Consider the following 14,414-nt stretch of genomic DNA (forward strand, 5'->3'; position numbering starts at 1 on the left):
GTACGCAACACGTCATTTGACAACACCGGTACTTTATGTACGCAACACGTCATTTGACAACACCGGTACCGTGGGTCAAGATTAATCTCGACCAATACATATACGATGGGGTTTTATTTATTTCGTTGGGGGTTTTATTTATTTCATTGCGGGTATATTAAACATCTACAAATGAACCATTAAAATTGAATTACTAACAACGAACTGCTAACTACGGACTAAGGAATTATTCAAAGTATTAAAAGTATAACAAGTATATATATGTGACGTTTGTTTAAAAAGAAAAGGTATTGATATATTATATATGGATAGGTTCGTGATATCAACCGGAGACCAAGTCAAATTATATATATATCTTCAAGACGAAAGTGAGTATATAGTCCCACTTTTAAACTCTAAATATTTCGGGATGAGAATACATGTATTTTATGTTTAACTGAAAAATATATTCTACGTTGAGTTGTACCACTGGCATACTTCCCTGTAGCTTGGTAACTGTTATTTACAGCGGTATTGTAAACGCGAATCCTGTTGATAGATCTATCGGGCCTGACAACCCCAACCGGACTGGACGACCAGTATTCAACGGTTGCACAGTACTTCGTTTCGTGACTACACTTGGTACGGTGTAGTAAGATTTCATAATAAAGGGAATATGCGACGTGATTAAATGTTAAGTATGGTTACCAAGTGCTCAACCACTTAGAATATTTTTATTAAACTGTTTATATACGAAATCTTGTGGTCTATATATATATATTGCTGCCGGCATTAAACCTATATCTCACCAACTTTATGTTGACCTTTTAAAACATGTCTATTCTCAGGTGATTACTAAAGCTTCCGCTGCATTATGTTGAATTTGAGCAGGATCTTGCGTACGCATATTTGTGTCAAAAATAAAACTGCATACCCAAGGATTTGTGTTGTAAAATATGCTCGAAATCGTGTTGTTATCATTATATGTAAAGTTTGTAAGTCGAAGATTATCGCTAAACGATAATCATCTTTTTATTGTCTAAAGCTTGTAACAGAAATAATGGTTATGGTTTGTAATGTATAATATATGCAGTTTCTCTTTTAAAAATGTCACATATAGAGGTCAATACCTCGCAATGAAATCATACGTTATCTAACACGTTCTTATGGTTAAGGACGGTTTATGACATGTGGTATCAGAGCGGTGGTCTTAGCGAACCAGGTTTGCATTAGTGTGTCTAACCGATAAGTCGTTAGGATACATTAGTAAGTCTGGACTTTGACCGGGTCTGATTTAAAAACCATTGCTTATCATTGTTGGTTAAAATTTATATGTAAATATTATGTAGTACTAATGGGTTAGTTGTTGTATGATAGATGTCGGGCTCAAAACTTGTTATCACATTCAGCGACTCAGAACCAGAATCTTCAGATGGTGTTCCAGTCATTAACCTATCCGATGACGAAAATGATATCTTTGGGGAAGACTCACAAATTCCGGATGAACCAACTATAGAGAACCCGGAAAGTGAACCCGAGGAGGAAAGTGAACCCGAGGAGGAAAGTGAACCCGAGGAGGAAAGTGAACCCGAGGAGGAAAGTGAACCCGAGGAAGAAATACAGGAAATTACAAAAGACGAGTTCGAACTAGGAAAGAAACGAAAGGCTAATGAATTAGAAAATTCAAATCCTGAGTTTAATAAGGATGATGTGGCACCAACTCCACTAGACACTACCACCCCTATTCCCGCTATTCCTATTCGTTCTATCCCGGCATCCAGTTCTTCAGTCCCACAGCCAAAATATAGGCAGACAGCCAGGATAAGCGTTAAGCGATTCTTTGAACCTAAACGTCCTAGAAAATAGACCAAACGATGCGCTGCCGTATTAAACCATGGGATCATATAATGTTTTGTATAATATTATTAGTGTGGTTTGCTTAATGTTCGATGTAAGATAAGCATATGTAAAATAGTGAAGTGTGAAATGCAATAATTTTCCATGGTTAAGTATTATTTAGATGGTAGTAATTGATTCTGTACTAAGCTATTAAGTATGGACATTAACGGGTAGGTACTACCCTAGATATAATTATAAAACGCTAATAAGAAGAAAAGGCTTTTATAATAATACCTGGTTCATATTATTAATAAGCTATAATGTACTGTAAATATACACTACATCTATAATATTCCATGTGAATAATTATTTTCTTTTCATTCTTATAGAAGAATATGGCGCGATTGAACCGAATGACGGAACAAGAAATCCAGGAACTCATCAATCAGCGAGTGAACGACAGAATGTTATGGGTCGAGGCTGCAAGAGGTGCTGCAGTTAACCCAAATCCTCGTGTGGGTTGCACTTACAAAACTTTTCAAGCTTGCAAGCCCTCATCATTCAGTGGAACAGAAGGACCAATCGGTTTAACCCGGTGGATAGAAAAGATGGAGACTGTGTTTAAAATCAGTGGTTGTTAGGGGTGTTTATCGGTTCGGTTTTCGGTTTGTTCAGTTTATTCGGTTCGGTGTATTCGGTTTTGAAATTTTTTTGGGCAAAACCGAAAACCGAACCGAAAACCGAATTCAAAGTTAAAACCGAACCGAACCGAAAACCGAATTCAAATTCGGATTCGGTTCGGTTTTCGGTTAAAACCAAATATTATGAAAAAACTGAGAACGATGGTAGTTTAATTGTGGCGTTACTAATTTCTTAGTTATTTATATTCTAAAACGATGACGTACTATTAAATTATAAAGAATTCGATTATTTATTAATATTTACAGCTTAATTATGACGTTTGCCGCTTCTGTAATTAAGAAGAAGAACATAATAATTTGAGTAACATAATTATATTATGAGTTATCAAATCGTCATATGGGTGAGAATATATTTTATTGATTGGATCCTAAATTACAACGACATTAAAACATAAATATACAAATTAAATGTATAAAAACATTGAATTCGGTTTTGAATTCAGTTTTCGGTTAAACCGAATTCAGAATTTTCAAAACCGAAAACCGAACCGAAAACCGAATTCAAATTCGGTTTCGGTTTGACTCGATCCGAAAACCGTTTTTCAAATTCGGTTTGGTTTTTTCCGGTTTGGTTTCGGTTTGGTTTTCGGGTTCCACGGTTTCAAACGACCAAGTATGCATCGTGCACTTTACAAATCGGTTTGTAATTTTGATCAAAATATTTTCTCGTTTAAGCTCGAGTTTAGATATCATTGAATTCCATGAGTTTGTAATTCTCAATCTTTAAGGTCAATCTCTAGGATTGAGTAATATCAGTCTTAAAAGCTGATTTTTAATCTTTAAGGAGATTATCCTTTCTGGAGATCTGATTCATTAGTCTTATCAAGCTAATTTGCACGGTGCCCCCCCATTGTACGAGATAAATCCTTCTCATGGTTAGGATAAATCTGACCACTTGGCGACCCTATTTAATGCTGAGGTCCGTGGATTTCCTGCTGATTTTAGAGATGACTTTTCTAGATTTTTCGTCAACCTACAGCTGGTCTGGACGACAACTTCATGACCTAAATCAAGAAGCGCGTTTCTTTTTCGGAAGACTTTACTTCCTTTTAATGATGGAATTGATTCATCGTGTAGATCCATCTCTTCTTTTCTTTCATCGGGTAAAATAGTTTAATTTAGTCCAAAGCAAAAGTATTTTCAGTTATTTGTTACAGATATATGTGACATATGTTTAAGATAACTTGGTAAATTTTCCCACACTTGGCTTTTATTTTCCTTTTTATCGTCCTCTATTCCATTTTAAATGAATTTTAACATTTTAGTTTGTTTCTCAATTTATGTCCTTTTTGAGGTAACAATAATTTCGGTGTTAAAACCTAGTTTTATCGTTCATAAATATGTATAAACATGATTTTGAATTCATTTAATTGAAAATTTTGAAAAATTTTACTAGAAGTGGGTAGTCAGTATATAAGACCAGGGCTGTTCTTTTTTATCAGAGAGCACTAGATTCTAATACAACTACTGCTTTACTAGTATTTTTAATGGTAACCAAGTGTTTAAGATAAAAATTTTAAAATCCGAAAGAATTTAACCCCTTCCCACACTTAAGATCTTGCAATGCCCTCATTTGCAAGAAATCAGTAACAATTTAAATTATTGAGGGTGATTAGTGTGAAAATGATTAAATTTTACCAAAGTTTCCAAATATATTGGCGTTTGTTTGCTGAATGATAAATGGTGCACATCATTTGTTCATTCCGTCTTGTTGTTATTTCACATATATTTTGCATCTTGTCGTCAAAATTAGTTGCTTTTGCTGAACTTAATGCCAGTCTTTGAAAATGCGTTGTTTTACCCTGTTGTGTACATAAGATAAACTGCAAACATATATACATATTTTTGAAGTTTGGTATATTACCCCACATTCAAAAATTATTAAAATCTAAGAATAAAAGTTAGACAATTATAAAAATGATTACAATATTAACAAAAGTATTAAACGTATCAATAATTACAAATTACAAAATAAAAAAAATAAAAAATAATAAGTAAACTAAGGATGATATTGGTACCAATAGGGGTTCCAGGCATAACCATAAGTGCTATAGAATGCTTCGGCATGGTCATACGTAGGATATGGTGGCTGCATCTCTATCGACCAAGGAGGGAAGATGGGTTTCGGTGTAGGAATATAGTTTCTACCTATATGTTGGCAATGAGCTATGATCTGGTTCTGATGAACTTGCCAATCTTCAAATGCTCTCTGTCTAGCATTTTCGTATTCCTGAGAAGCTATAAACCTATGCATTTCTTGCATCTCATTCCCCCCTCCTACATTACCTTGCTGCTGGTTTCTCTCCACCTGTGGATGTCTACCATGGTATCGTACTGCGGCGTTATTTCGCCTCTTCAAAACTTTCGCACCATGGTATACATTTAAACCTATAGTATCGCGGGGTTCCGGCTCTTCTAGTAATAATCCCCCCCGACTTATATCCACACCGAGATATTCACCAATCAAAGTAATAAAAATACCACCTCCTATTATGCTATGTGGTCGCATCCCCCGAACCATAGCTGATAAATAATAACCCACACAATATGGTATACTTACAGCGCTTTGTGGGTCTCGAATACACATATGGTAAAACAAATCCTGTTCATTTACTTTTTCTTTGTTCTTACCCCTTTGTGTAATCGAATTAGCTAAAAACCTATGTATCACTCTTAATTCGGCTCTATCTATATCCAAATAAGAGTAATTTCCCCCTTTGAAACGGTGATGGCTTGTCATTTGACTCCACACACCGTGTGTATCAAAATTCTCATCTATCTTTCTACCGTTTAGTATCAATCCTCTACAATCGGCAGACGCTAACTCCTCAGGCGTATATATACGTAAAGCCTGAGCCATGTCCAGTAAAGACATGTGGCGCATCGAACCGCCTAACAAAAATCTAATAAAAGAACGATCGGTTAAACTAGCTACCCGATCATTCAACTCTATACTACATAACAATTCTTCACACCATACTTTATATACAGGTGTACGTATGGTGAATAAACATACCCAGTCATTAAAAGAAGAATTACCATACCTCTGTACAAGTAATTCCCTAATTGGCCCGGCCAATTCTACAGCTTCTAAGGGTCCCCATTCTATGACCCTCGGTACCTCAACAACCTTGGAATGAAGAGTATGCAAACCCCGTTGATATTTTGGATAATCTATCCAAAGTCTGTCAAATCTCAGGTTCGGGTGCAACTCTTCCAAGTGTATATCGGAAAAAGTCATGACTGGATGAGGTACATCCTGCTTGTAGTAGTTATCCACCTCCTGTTGTTCCAAATTCTCAGCAGGAGCATTGCGGGCTTGGGATGAAGATTCACCCCTTTCATTCTGCAAAACACATCAAACACAAATTTTGTGCATCCAAATATGCATTAGTGTCAGCAAAATCATCAATCAAAATAATTACAATGACATTATCAATTTATATCAAACTTAAGCTCATTTTCATATTTTCATCAAATCTACACTTTTTCAAATAAGCATATACGAAAATGTTCGCCAAGTTCATAAGCATTCAACTCAAATAACATGTCAAAATAATCATTACTAGCAATTAAACAAGTCTCAAATGGCATTATCTTTCAAAAATCAAGTTCATGAATTTTAGACTTGAAAAAGTCCACTTTAATTCTCAAAATCATGTTTAGACTCAAAGTTTGGATCATTTAACTACCTAGACATGTTACACTACTCAATTTAGCAACAATTCATGACAAAAATCGGCCATAACCTGTTTATATCAAAAAGCCCCAAATTTGCTCAAGAACACAAACCCTAGATTACTCAAAATTTGAAGTTTAAGGCTTCTAATCATGTTAAACAGCATCAATCTAGGTTATACAAGCATAATACATAAACAATTTAAGTCTAATTACACTAAAAAGCATCAAAATCAAATTGGGAAAAAATAGCTCAAGAACATCAAATTTCGGATTAAATGGTGTTTAGGTGTAGAAATTTACCGTTTTTCTTGAGTAATTCTTAGATAGCATCCTTCTCAACATGATTTTAGCAAAAGATTTGGTGATTAACGGTTAAAAATTGTGATTTTTGGGTTGTTTTTGGGTGGTTTTTCGGGGTTTTTCGCAGCAGTTTTTCGGTTTTGAGGTTGTGGACTGATCAGTTCGGGTGTTTATATTTTTTTTTCTGGGTTTTGGTCCCTCCACGACTCGCGGTGAATAACCCTTCAAACTCCGCGAGTCGCGGAGTTTGTTATATATTTATTTTTTTTTTTTATAATCAATAACTTATTAAAACAATTAAGTAATTAATTTTAAAATTTTGTTTCCCTTGTTATTTAGGACGAGGTCGTTTCGGATTGATGTCCTAGTCCGTCCCTCGACAAAATTTTAAAATTTGTCTTTTTGTAGCGATTGTTTTAAAAGCTAAGATTTTTGGGTTTTTTTCAATGTTTTTGGCATACTCTAATTCAATAAGATTAAAAATAATGATAATAAAAGTTCTCGTCCCTCCCTCGGGTAAAGCAATTTCGGTTCAAAGACCTAGTCTTCAACTTACGATGAATTTTAAAAATCATATTCTTAACTTAATGAGATAAAGTAAATTTTTGTTTTTAAATTCACACAACTTAAATATAAAATTCAAAATTAATATTAAAAATTCACACCAAACTTAAAATTTAAAATGCATAAAATTAAAAATTAATATTTTAAAAATTAAAAATTCATACCAAACTTAATTTAAAAATTTATAAATTCATACTAAACTTATATTAATTTTTCAAATATTTACAATTTTAAATATATTGTTTTTACAAAGTTTACAATATTAATTTAAGATTTAAATATTAAGATTAAAAACATGGTAAAAATAAAATTAAAAATCTTTTTGTCTTTTTATCCCACTTTAATCAATCAAATATTATCAAAAATATGCGCCCCTCTTTTCGGTAAAGTAATTTCGGTTCCAAGACCTAATTTAACTCATGACGAATTTTTGAAATATTTTGGGTTGATTGTTTAAAGATATTTATACCTTAAGAATAAACGTTAAATTTCGCAGTGATGTAATAAATTTTTGAATGATATCAATAATTTCGGTCGCCAAACCTAATTTTATTTAATACCAATTTAATACTTTTTAGCGAACAAATTAGCGTTTATTATCAAAAGGTTAAAAATAAAAATAAAAATAAAAACTGTACAGACATACCTGTGGAATAGATTTCTTAGTTATATGATCTATCCCATTCATAAGATAGTCGGTTTAATTGATTTTCCATGGCTACATAGGCGTAACCTCGAGCATTCAGTGTCTTTTCTTCTAAACATATGAACGGTCCGTCTCTGCATAAAGTAACAAATTCGGTATTTGAATAGGTTTGATTATTTGAACATTTACCTCCATGTGACCATTTTCCGCATTTGTGACATCGTTCTAAGTGTCGTGCTCTTCTTTTCGCTGCGGATTTTGATTTTACTTTACCAAATTGTAACTTATTATCTTCGCATCTGGATTCTTTTCTAACTCCGTCCATTCTTTCTCTGATTACTGATACTATTTCACTCGGTAGTATGTCATTATTACGTTTAGTGATCAAAGCGTGTAGCATTAGACCATGGTTTAGTTCACAGGCAGTCTTCATTTCGTAAAAACCTAAAAAAATAAAAATTCAGAATGGGGGGAGAAGACTAGTTCTTTAGGGTCTGCTAGGGAAAGACCATTCGGGTTCCATTTTCGAGAACTACACGAGAACAGAACAACTAACTCTAGATAGCATTTTCTTTTTAGAACATTTGAATCTCCCCACACTTAGGTAGCCGTGGTGTCAAAATTGTGATTAACTTCATCGTTAATTTCTCTTGGTCCATAATCAACTTGCATATCCGTGACTTTTTCTTTAAGCCATTGGTCGGATTCCTGTGTAATTTCCACAATTTCAACTAGTTTCTCCTTTTCTTTAGGTGATAGATTGGATACTAACCGGTTACATAACTTAAAGTTCCCCTTGGTTCTAGCATCGCGAATCCGTTTAATAAGTTTCTTCAGTGAACTATTAATAACGGGATCATTTAATTTCGTATCAACAACGGGGTTCTTTGTTATCATGTCATCATTAGGTGTTACTTCATTTTCCCCACACTTAGGCGTTTCATTATTGCTAAGTATTACCGTTGGAGTTGGTAAAAACACATGGTTCTTACCAATTGTTTTTACTGGTTCAACGGTTTTGGCTGGTGGAGATTTAGACTTTCGAATCATAAAGGTGATCTATTTGTCACCACTTTTAAGTGTCATTCTTCCATTTCCTACATCAAATAACGCCTTGGTGGACGCTAAGAATGGCCGACCTAAAATTAGAGGAATGTTTGGGTCCTCTTCTATGTCAATGACAATAAATTCGACTAGAAAGGTTAAATTGCCTACTTGAACGGGTAGGTTGTCAGCAATTCCAACTGGGTGCTTAATGGTTTGATCAAAGAGTCGAACACTCATATCCGTTGGACTTAACTTACCTACTCCTAATCTCTTATATAATGAAAGAGGCATAACACTTACACTTGCACCTAAATCTGCTAGTGCATCATACATGACACAATCACTAAGTAGACAGGGAACAATAAATTCACCCGGATCACCTACCCTAGGTGGAGGTTTTGGTGGAACTGTCTTCACCGGGTTTACTTCTACGGCTTTTGTTTCTTGTACTTTCTTATTCTTTTTCTTCTTCTTCTTTCCAGAAGTATCACAATCTTTATTACTTATTACTTGCTCATACTCAACTCCTTTTCTTGGAAACGGGATGGGTGGTTTGTATGGTGCCACTACTGGCTTTACATACTCGGGTGGTGGTGGTGTAACTTCTTCATTGTTACTCTCATCTAAAACCTTCCCATCTTCTGGTGCTGGTTTTTCAGAATTCGTTGAAACCATATTAACATTCTCATTCCGAGGATTTACTTCAGTATTACTCGGTAGCTTTCCTTGTTCCCTCTCACTCATCATGCTAGCAAGAGTACCTACGTGTTTTTCTAGATTCAAAATGGAAGCTTGTTGAGTTCTTAATGACTGATCAAATCTCTGTTTCGTTTGGGTTTGAGTTTCAATAAATTGTGTTTGAGATTCAACTAGCTTGAATACCACGTCTTCCATATTTGACTTTTTCTCTTCGGTTTGTTGTTGTGGTTTATATAAGCCAGGTCTTTGTTGATTGAAAGTGTTGTTTTGAGTTGGTTGGTTATTCGGACCTTGTTGGTTATACCAGTTATTTTCGGGTCCTTTTGGATTGTAAAGAATGTTTTGATTTCGATTGAAGTTTAGCTTTGGCGGTTGATAATTATTTTGATAATTATTTCCAGGCCTTTGGTTCATATAGGAAACATTCTCTCGTTGTTCCAATGTTGGTTCAATGTGACAATCTTTCAATAAGTGTGGTCCACCGCATAGCTCACAACTGATTCGTATTGCGTGAATATCTTTATTCATCTTTTCCATTCGTCTTTCGAAAGCATCTATTTTTGCTGAAACGGAATCAAAGTCATGGCTAGAATCGGCTCTAGCCACTTTAGATGAACGAAAAATATCTTTTTCTTGGTGCCACTCATGCGAGTGGGAGGCTGTGTTATCAATACTTTTGTAAGCTTCAGTTGCGGTTTTCTTCATAATGGAACCACCACCTGTTATGTCGATGTCTTTTCGTGTAGCAACGTTGACACCTTGGTAGAATATTTGTACTATTTGATAAGTGTCTAAACCGTGTTGAGGACATCCTCTCAACATCCTTCCGAATCTTGTCCACGCCTCATATAATGTTTCATTTGGCTTTTGTGTGAACGTAACAATTTCTCCTTGAAGTCTCACGGCTTTAGATGCCGGAAAGAATCTTTGAAGAAATTTTTCAACTAAGACATCCCATGTGTCAATCGCCCCTTCAGGTAACGATTCTAACCAATCTTTGGCTTCTCCTTTTAAAGTCCAAGGAAACAACATGAGATAGATCTGCTCATCTTCCACTTCTTGGATTTTGAATAGTGTACAAATTCTTTTAAACGTACGAAGGTGTTCGTTAGGATCTTCATTCGGTGCACCACTGAATTGGCATTGGTTAGTTACCATGTGTAGAATTTGTCCTTTGATTTCATAATCTGGCGCATTAACTTCTGGCTTAATAATGGCGTGACCTTGGCCCGTGCGTGTGGCTCTCATTCGATCTTCCATACTTAGAGGTCCCGTTACTTCCATAATTGAATTTGTTGAATACGAATCACTAGAGGATTCTGATTTAATGGTTTGTGGCTCAGGAGGAATAATTAGTGGTTCAAGATCTTGGAATTGTCCTTGAATATGCTCCGGGTTCTTAATTGTGAAGTCGGGTTCAAAAGATGGATTATCGGAAATTTGAGTTGGAGTTCTTGTTCGACTAGATGACGATTCTAAAGAAAAATCAACGGCGACAATATTTGCTAAATGTCTTGATCTAGTTACAGGTGGTGAACGTACAAAAGGTGGTGAACGTCTTGCTCGGTGCATTCACTGAATATCCTATTAGTTTTTAAAAGGAAAGAAAAATTATAATAAGTTATCCAATCAATAGACTTTTTTGATTTTGCCCACGTTTCGAATAGCCAAAAGATGCAGCAGAGGGGCAGGATTCGTTTGGTCTCAATATAATTGAGTACTGTTTGGCTCCAATAACCCGGTCCACGTACAAATCCAACTATTACTACGAACCAGAAAATTTTGATGTCTATCAATTTAACCACTCAAAATAAATTTTCGTAATTTTAAGAAATTTAGATAAGAAGTAGAATAAAAATCTATGTCCTAAAACTAGAATAGCGAGAAATAAGAAAGAAAAAGAGTTCGTCGAAAAAGGTCGAAAAAGAAAAAATGGTTGAAAAATAAAAGGTGACGGAAAAATAAAAGAAACTTATAAAAACTTAAAAATACTTGACTAACCTAACCTTATTACTACAACTAACTTAAAATTATAATCGCAAATTGAAATTACTAATTGAAATGATAATTGATACATAGTAAAAGGTGTCTAAAAATATTAAAGCTTACAGGAAAAACTAAATCCCAAATGGAAATAACTTAAAAAGAAACTAAAACTTAAAAAGGCGTCGCAAAATTCTAAAGTACCTAAATCTTAGTCTAAAGAAAAAGTACTTAAGGAATTCTACGGCAAAGCCTAAAAATCTAGGACTAAAAATAACTATAGCAAAAACTAAGTTTAAAATTAAATATGAGCTAAAAATACAAAAGTTATGCTACAACGATTAAAAAGGGACAAAATATAAAAATATACAAAAAGTTGTAAAAAGTACAATTTTTATAAACATATTATTTTTATATTATTTATTTAATAAAACTACTAATTTTATAATTTAATTAAAACTAATTAATACTAAATATATAAATTAAATAAAAAGTAAAAGTAAAAATAAAACTAATAATAATAATAATAATTAGGTTTAAATAATAATAATAATTAATTAAAACCCGTAATTAATGCTGGTTTAGGGTTTTTTGTTGCCTGTTAGAAAGGCTCCGCGAGTCGCGGCATTTATTGCATCAAACCCCGCGAGTCGCGGGGTTCCAGAATTCAGCTGACAGGTTTGAAATTTTACGCGTTTTTATATATTTTTTTTTTATTTTCTGTTTTCTGTTTTTAAATAAATAAAAGATTTTAAAATAAAACTTATATTTTTATAAACTAAAATAAAAATAAAGAAACTTATAAAACTTAAATATTTAACAAAAAAATACTTATATTTTTGTTTTTCTTTTTATATATTTCGAATATTTAAAACGTATTTTTACAAAACGAATTTTAATAAAAGTAAACAAAAAATCTTTTTTTTTTTTTTATATTAGCGTTGCGCTTCCGGCTTTTAAGATAGTTCCCCGGCAGCGGCGCCAAAAATACTTGATGTTAAGCGAGGTGTATATAAAATAGTTATTAATTTTAGCAGGAAAAACTATTAAATACGATACAATTTTACACAAGATATTTATTTATTTATAGAATGGATATACTTAAACCTTGCTACAACACTTATAGGCAGTGTACCTAATCGTACAGTAGTGTAGTTTTTAGTAAGTCCGGTTCGTTCCACAGGGAAATCTTTAAACAAAGCTCAACGCTATATTAGTTTACTTTTATAAAAATACAAACATATATATAAGTAATATTATTATTATAAAGGGGGGTTTTACCGTTTAATGACCGGTTTGTCGATTTTAAGATTTTAGTCGCAGTTAAAACCTAATGTAAAATATAAAATAAATACAAGACTTAAATTAAAGCGTAAAGTAAATAACGATAATGAAATTGCGAATAATAAAAATGCGATAAAATAAAATTGCGATAATTAAAAAGTATGATAATTAAAAGTGCGATTAAATAACAATAAATAAAAGTGCGATAATTAGAAGTGCAATTAAATATAAAATAAAGGAAATTAAATATGAAATAAAAGAATTATGCTTATTTAAACTTCCGTAATCATGATGTTTGACGTGTTGATTTTAGTTTTATGCCCATGGGTTAATTGTCCTTTGTCCTGGATTATTTAATCTGTCCGTCTGGTTTTTGTCCATAACAGTCCATCAGTCATAAATATAAAGTGCGAGTGTCCTCATCAAATTATTCTTATACCCGAAGTTAAATATTCCAACTAATTGGGGATTCGAATTGTAACAAGGTTTTAATACTTTGTTTAATGAATACACCAGGTTATCGACTGCGTGTAAACCAAGGTTTTACTACTTTGTTAACAATTACACCAATTACCCTTGAATGTAATTTCACCCCTGTTTTAATTATTCTAGTGGCTATTAATCCATTCCCGTGTCCGGTTAAATGAACGATTATTCGTACATATAAATACCCCGCCCATCGTGTCCGATCGAGTGTATATGGTAATTTATAGGGACGCCCAATTGTAAATCTTTATATTAACATTAACAAACTATCATTTAGTTAAACAAATATAAAGCCCATTAATAGCCCATAGTCTAATTTCCACAAGTGTCGTTCTTTTGTCCAAACCCCAATTATGGTACAAAGCCCAATTACCCAATTTTAGTAATTAGCCCAACATCATGATTACTTCGTTTTAAATAAGCATAATAATAACTTAGCTACGAGACATTAATGTAAAAAGGTTGAACATAACTTACAATGATTAAAAATAGCGTAGCGTTACACGGACAGAATTTCGACTTACACCCTTACAACATTCGCTAACATACCCTTATTATTAGAATTATAATTAAAATTAAAATTAAAATATAAATTATATATATATATATCGTATAGATAGAGAGATGTATATATTTGGTGGTTTTTTCGATCAGAATTCGTTTGCTTTTATAGGAAGTTTCTGAAATTGGGGCTCCGCGACTCGCGGCCCTTTTGGCCTTCAAACTCCGCGAGTCGCGGAGATTGAAATTACAGCTCACATCTTTTGGAGTCTTTCTTGCCGACGGATTTTATATATAAATATAAAATATAAATAATTAATATAATTATTTATATATTATATTATATTCTTGTGCATAGTAGACTTGTAATTTTTAGTCCGTTGCGTCGAGCGTTGAGAGTTGACTCTGGTCCCGGTTCCGGATTTTCGAACGTCCTTGCGTACAATTTTATATTTTGTACTTTGCGTTTTGAATCTTGTACTCTTGTAATTTCGAGACGTTTCTTATCAATAATTGGAACCTTTTTGATTGTCTTTTGTACTTTTGAGCTTTTTGGTCGTTTGCGTCTTCAATTCGTCGAATCTGTCTTTTGTCTTCACCTTTTATTATTTAAACGATTATCACTTGTAAATAGAACAATTGCAACTAAAAGCTTGTCTTTCTTGAGGAATAATGCTATGAAATATATGTTCGTTTTTAGCATT

General features: G+C 33.4%; 1 non-coding gene across 1 annotated transcript; it reads left to right on the forward strand.

The window, feature by feature from the left end:
* Positions 1–10,249: 10,249 nt before the first annotated feature.
* On the forward strand, positions 10,250–10,356 carry LOC139865151 (small nucleolar RNA R71). The gene has a single exon (XR_011764675.1). It is a non-coding gene; the product is annotated as a small nucleolar RNA R71 (small nucleolar RNA).
* The last annotated feature ends 4,058 nt before the right edge of the window (positions 10,357–14,414 follow it).

This window comes from Rutidosis leptorrhynchoides, chromosome 8, assembly GCF_046630445.1.
Source record: "Rutidosis leptorrhynchoides isolate AG116_Rl617_1_P2 chromosome 8, CSIRO_AGI_Rlap_v1, whole genome shotgun sequence".
NCBI lineage: Eukaryota > Viridiplantae > Streptophyta > Magnoliopsida > Asterales > Asteraceae > Rutidosis > Rutidosis leptorrhynchoides.